Here is a 6,928-nt window from a genome sequence, read left to right as displayed (position 1 = left end):
CTGTGGGATATCAGTTACGTGAATCTTGCTTACACATGCTACAACCATCCAGCGAGCTATCCAGCCATACTGAAAAGCGTTACAGTATGTTGCGTTGAATACTGCAATCTGTATCCGCAGTTAAGAAAACTGCCACGTCACCACAGTCACGAATGAACTCCACCGCTGGTGAAGGAAGCAGCGGAGTAGCCAAATAAATTAATATACTTACCTGAATGAAGTTTGAATATTTGATCGTGAGTAAATGTTAACGTGGCTGCTGGAAGCGCAAACGTGAGAACCGACTTGAAAGCGTTGAAAGTGAATTTGAACTTGAACTGAAAACCATAGAAGATCGTCTCTCATGAGATGAGTTTCCTGCACGCGTGTCTCGCACTCGCGCGCCGTCAGAGTTGGTAAAACCGACGATATGATTGTGTGTTGGAATGATTGGAATTGAGACGCGGGTGACTTGGCAGCGTCAGCATCTGCGAACTCAGACGAATGTAAGTACCGATCTTTTATACTGTGAGTGTTAGCACATGATTGGTTAGGAGAGAAGTAATACGTGGCACGCTGATTGAGTCTTCCTGGCAGAACCTACGCTGAAGCGGTCATTTCTTTGCTCTTTTCTTAAAGAAAAACTTAAGCAACAATTAAATATTTCTATAATACTGTTAGATGTACATATGTTGCATGTATAGGTGTTAAGGGCGGTTGCACCCATAAATACTTAGACCAGTGGTTTTCAAACTGTGGGTCGCGACCCATTTGTGGGTCGCAGATTGGGGAGAGGTGGGTCGCGCAGTCACTATTGGCTGCAGCTAAATTTACGTTTCATGAATGACACACACACACACACACACACACACACACACAAACATTTTGCACGATGTACCAATGTTAAATAGAAATCACTAAATTGCTTAGTAGTAGATTTTGAAGCGTGCGCGTGTAGGGCTGGGTACCGAGTGCGATACTTTTTAGGTACCGACCGAATTGCCTCGATACTATCGAGTGTCGAAAAATGACAGGTTGTTCGGTTCCAGATTTCGATACCTAAGGAGTTAACTCGTCAACGTTAGTGCTCAAACAAATACATATGAAATGCACAACAACACACAAAGTCGCTCACGCACATACACGCAAACTCTGCACACACGAGACGCGCGGAACTCTCAGCGCACAAACTCGTATGAGACGCGCACGCACAAACTCTCCACGCGCATACTTATAGACGCGAGCACACACACAAACTCGCGCATACTAGAGACGCGTGCACACACACACAAACTCTACGCGCACATATTCATATGAGACGCGAGCACACACATAATACCTTAAAAGATTTGGAAAAGTGTGGGTACATTTCTCCAGGCTCGATGCCAACAGCGCGCGATGCAGTATTTGCGGTAAAATAATTGCTGCAAAGACCGGTACCACGACAAATATGATGAAGACCTTGACAGTGCACGGAGTAATCATAAGAGCAGAAAGTTGCTTTGTCTTCGAATGGTAAATAAAGAGATACCTTGTTGATGACTCTGACAGTGTTTATATTGCAATAAATAATAACCTAATGAAAGTACAATGTTCAAAAATGTGTAGGTTAGTCAGAATTTTTTTTCAGTAAGAAATTAGTTATCAAAGGTGACATTAAAACGTGTAATGTTACAAAATATTTCGTTTTTAAATAAATGCTGTTCTTTTAGATTTTTTTATTAATCAAAGAATCATGAAAAAATGTATCATAGTTTCCAAAATATTATGCAGCAAACTCTTTTCATATTTCTGAAGGGTCATGTGACACTGAAGTAATGATTTTGAAAATTCAGCTTTGACATCACAGGAATAAATTACATTTTGAAATATATTCAAATAATATTTTAAATTGTAATACTATTTCACAATATTACTTAAGTTTTACTGTATTTTTTATTAAAACAAAAACAGCTTTGGTTAGCTGTGAGCTCTTTATAAAAAAATTGTTGTTCCTTTGTGCTTTTTTTGTTCCTTTGTGCACTGGCTAAGGAGCATGAGTCAAACTGAAAAAATAAAACCAAAGTTTTTCTGAGGTAATGTGTTATGTAATCTTGTTAAAATGGATTTCATAAAATTGGTATAGAAAAAAGTATTGTTAGGAACCGGTATCGAAACTGAGGTATCGGAATTGGCACCGGATCGAAAGATTTTGAACAATACCCAGACCCAGCCCTATGCGCGTGCGACATGTGTGATAACAATTTTCAGCGTCTCAGAGCGGCTCGGTTCGTTAAGCAGTTCGCTGCGCATTGTCATCAAGAAGAAACACGTTTACTCCAATCACTGCTCTGAATTGGGCATGAAATCACATGAATTCTAGGTCATGGGCCTACTGTCAAATAAAATTATTAGTCTATTATTTTTTTATATTCTGATTTTTTGTCATATCAAACCTTTGGCTAAGATTAGGCTAACTTAATCTTTTTCCATTTCTTTATATTTGTTCTGCCATATCTGTAAATCAGTTGAGGCAGCAGACAAAAACTACTTAGTATTCTTCACATTATTTCAACAGCCATTAGGCTGTTAATTCTCAAAAAAAATTATAATGTACCAAACGTTTGTATTGCAATTAAACTTATGTCATTCATACTATGACAAGGAAAAAAACTGCTCTAAAGAGAACTAACGCCTAACATTCATGCTTTAAGATTATTTGGGTGGGTCTTGAGATAGATTATTCTTGTCTAGGTGGGTCCTGGAATGGAAAAGTTTGGGAACCCCTGACTTAGACAAACTGAACATAACTGTGACAGTACACCTCCCTCCGCCAAGGCACCGTTACACATTAGGAGAAGAAGGAGGGATGGAGGGGGTTTTCTTGCGGGCCATCCGCTGCACTTCGTCCCTCCTCCCCTACAGGTGCAGCGGGTTCCCTCTTTCCTTTCGGCGTCGCTTCTGTCACATCAGCTCCGCCTAAGACCTCTGGGATTCTGGCTCGGGATACTGCTCGTTTCCATCAGTTCTCCGTGTGCGCCCATGGATCCATCTTCCTGGTCTCCTGTGGATCGTCCCTCAGCTGTTGTCAGCCACTACAACAGCTTGGCTCCTCCCTCCTTCGACTCCACTGGAGCTGTCGGCAATGGTGAGCTCTGTGTCAGCGGACTATCTCCACTTTTACCGCCAGGGGATATGCAGCCTGATCTCATGAAATGCGTATCTAATAGCACGCATTGTGTTTATCGTGCAATAGGTGAAAATTAGTTTTTACATATGTATGATACACGCTTTATTGCGTGTAATTCCCACATACCCCACACCACTAATCCTACACAAACTTATAATAAGCACGTACCCTAATCCTGCCCAAGGGGTTTACGGTGCTTGAATGAATGAGGCATTTATATAGCGCTTTCATATGTACTACTGTTCACCCAAAGCGCTTTACAATCATGTCAGGGTCTCTCCTCAGCCACCACCAGTGTGCAGCATCCACTTGGATGATGCGACGCCAGCCACAGTACAGCGGCACCAGTGCGCTCACCACACACCAGATACAGGTGGAGAGAGGAGAGAGAGTGATAGAGCCAATTCAATGGCAGGGATTATTAGGAGGCCATGATTGGCAAGGGCCAATGGATGGAATGTGGCCAGGACACCGGGGTTACACCCCTATACTCTTTACGTGAAGTGCCATGGGATTTTTAATGACCACAGAGAGTCAGGACCTTAGCTTTACGTCTTATCTGAAGGATGCTTACAGGGGTTAGACATCCAGCAGTGGTGGGGCTGGAGGACTGGCTGAGCTTCACGGGGATTGTTGCAGTAAAAATATCAACAGAATGACAGTAAGTGTGACATAGTCCATGTAGGTAGAGTAGCTAATAGGTCATACATCCTCTAGTGTTGTCTAAAAAACAGAGATGAAGGCAGCGGTGAGATAGGGTGGGAGTCAATACTTCTGTGTTGAAGTCCTTCATCCAGTCCTCATTTTCCACCTTAACTACGCCCCCGTCCGCTAATGTCGTGGGCTCACACCCTTGGTCAGACTTACTGTGGAGCTTCACTTCTGGGGCAAGTGTCAGCTCTGACCTCTTTTCCTCTGGATCTGGCTGATGCGTCACTGTGGGTGGGAGCTCTCTGTCTACGGGGGGCACACGGTCGAAGGTGGTGGTTTCGGCTCTTGGTCAGGCTGTGTCCTGCATTAGGGAAGGGTGCTCTCCAGAGCCATCAATAGGATGGATTACCATCATCCCATTGACCTCCCAGACAACACTGGACTGAACTGGAAATAAGTCATAATCCGGTGGTGTCTGGGAGGTCAATGGGATGATGGTAATTTGCCCCAATCCAGACTAGTGACTTCATGATCTTGTCATTGTAAGGGAAGGTGACAGCAAGACGGCAAAAGCCCTCTGTGAAAAACAAAAATCAGTGCTCTCCTAACCCAATGTAGTAAAACGATGCATAATCCATTGTTAAAGGTTCGGTCTTCTTTCATGGGTGGTTGCAGGAAAGCAGAAGAAGAAGAAGAAGATGATGATGGTGATTATGATGAATAAAGATAAATACTGCCGTGCAAAAGCAAAAGACCGTAACTTCGTTTTTGGTTGAAAATTTGTTATTTATATTTTTGGCACATTCAAGACCTCCTTTATCATGTGGATAAGAATCTTGAGTCAATTCCTTTGTTTTTTCGAGAAAATAATGGGTTGTCTTAACAGTAACTTCCAAAATCCCATGAGAAACCAAGGCAGAACACCGTAACACCAGTTACCGCTCTTTGGCTTTGTTTTGGAACGCTCAAATTGAGTTACGTTACTCTGCCTTTGTTTAGCCGCGCGTCAATATGAAGCTACTGTGCTGGTGTTCTATCAAATAATGCTATCAAATTGTACGGTGTTCTGCCTTTGTTTTACTGTCAATTAAAATTGAAATTACGATGTAGCCTACTTTGTATAGCTTCCATCAGTCGCTGTAACTTCTGGTGTCCCCAGAGCTTTGTCCTGCACAAACTCGGTCATGTCGTAGCAAATGAATACAATAAAGAACTGATGCCCCGTCTCACCCAGTTTTGCCAAAACTTCGCCGGCGCCTTCAGCACCTGCCCTAAACACGGTCGAGCCGACGCGGGAATAAATCACAGGGAGTGTTAATAACGAAGCAACAAGTGTACTGGTGCATACAACATCAGACCAGCTGTTACAAGCGAGTTATCCCTATCACAGCGTCCGGAATAAATACACTGGACGAGCGAAGTGCACAAGCACAATAGGGCAGACAGCTAAAACCACCGCATAATGAAAAGACGCAGAATGCAGAAGGTTGTGCTAAATGCATTAGTCGTCGAGGTCAAGAACTCAAAGGGGAAAGCACTGCGTTTTTCAGGAACGTGAGGAGCGCAACACATTCGAGCAGGATTCTCAGGAGCGCCGCCTGTGATGAGGGCTATCTGAATGTGAAAGTATGCGTTTTTCAGTCCCCGGGTCGAATGTGCGTGAAGATCTGTTTTATCGTGATCATTTTGAACGTCTTATGCCACTCAGTAATTGAAGATACTCTTTACCACTGGAGGTATTTTGTCATATCTAATGTATTAATAATGCCATAATGCAACCAAAGCACAGGATATCAATAAGTAGATGGCTATAAGTAATTGTAAATCATACAAAATAAATGCCATGATCACTAGATTTTATACAGGGTGTTACTATAATGATTTTTTTAATGGTGATCAGCAACCAAATATAATAAGCAAATAATGTGGAAGTTACTGCCTTTTGCCTTGGCATGACTTCTCACTTTTTGCTGACAATACAAAGGCAGAGTACAGTAACTTTAAAATAGTGATCAAAAGTCAAAAGTTTGTGCACAATTTTTTTTATGTAGATAATTGTCATTACTAAAACATCTAATAGCCAGATTTCCAGTGTCCTACCTATAATTAATTTGGCGGGACAACTAAAAATCTTTAAAGTCATTTTTCTCAGTTCCACACTCGAGTCTTTTGCCTTTGTAGGGCAGAGTGGTTCCCAACATTATTCAAAAATAATTTTGTGTTCCACAGAAGAACAAAAGACATGCAGGTTTGAAATGACATGATGGCTGAGTTAATGATAAGGAATTTTCATTTTGGGTTAACTAACCCATTATATGATTTATGAGCACAGGAATACACAAGGGAACTGAACTATCCTTTTCCTTTCTGAAATTTTTGGGAAGTGGATAAAAAAATAAAAAAATTAATTCTAAATAATGAGATAATAATATAAAAAAAGCTCAAATAGTACATGGTATTTACCTGAGACTCAGTAACATATTGTTTAGTCAAACGTCGTAGCTCTGTTTAATTTCGGAACCCTTCTGTAGGTTTACACCAAGACCTGTGAAGCTCCTCATCAAAAACATAAACTCTCTCCCAGTCTGTCATGCCACAAGCAATATAATCTCCATCAAGTGACAAGAAGAAGATCCACATGAAAGGTGGAATCAGAAAATATGCAAAAGGTTTGTAGAAGTCCTGCTCTGCATTCGGAGAGTTCTGCGGAGCATTCGGGGAGTACTGCGGAGCATTCGGAGAGTTCTGTGGAGCATTCTGAGAGTTCTGCGGAACATTCTGAGAGTTCTATGGAGCATTCAGAGAGTTCTGTGGAGCATTCGAAGAGTTCTGCGGAGCATTCAGAGAGTTCTGTAGAGCATTCAAAGAGTTCTGTGGAGCATTCGGAGAGTTCTGCGTAACATTCTGAGAGTTCTGCGGAGCATTCAGAGAGTTCTGCGGAGCATTCGGGGAGTTCTGCGGAGCATTCGGAGAGTTCTGTGGAGCATTCAGAGAGTTCTGTGGAGCATTCGAAGAGTTCTGTGGAGCATTCGGAGAGTTCTGCGGAGCATTCTGAGAGTTCTGCAGAGCATTCGGAGAGTTCTGGGGAGCATTCGGAGAGTTCTGCGGAACATTCTGAGAGTTCTGCAG

This window comes from Phoxinus phoxinus (genome assembly GCF_949152265.1).
Source record: "Phoxinus phoxinus genome assembly, chromosome: 20".
In the NCBI taxonomy this organism is placed as follows: domain Eukaryota; kingdom Metazoa; phylum Chordata; class Actinopteri; order Cypriniformes; family Leuciscidae; genus Phoxinus; species Phoxinus phoxinus.
Note: the sequence above shows the minus strand (reverse complement) of the source record.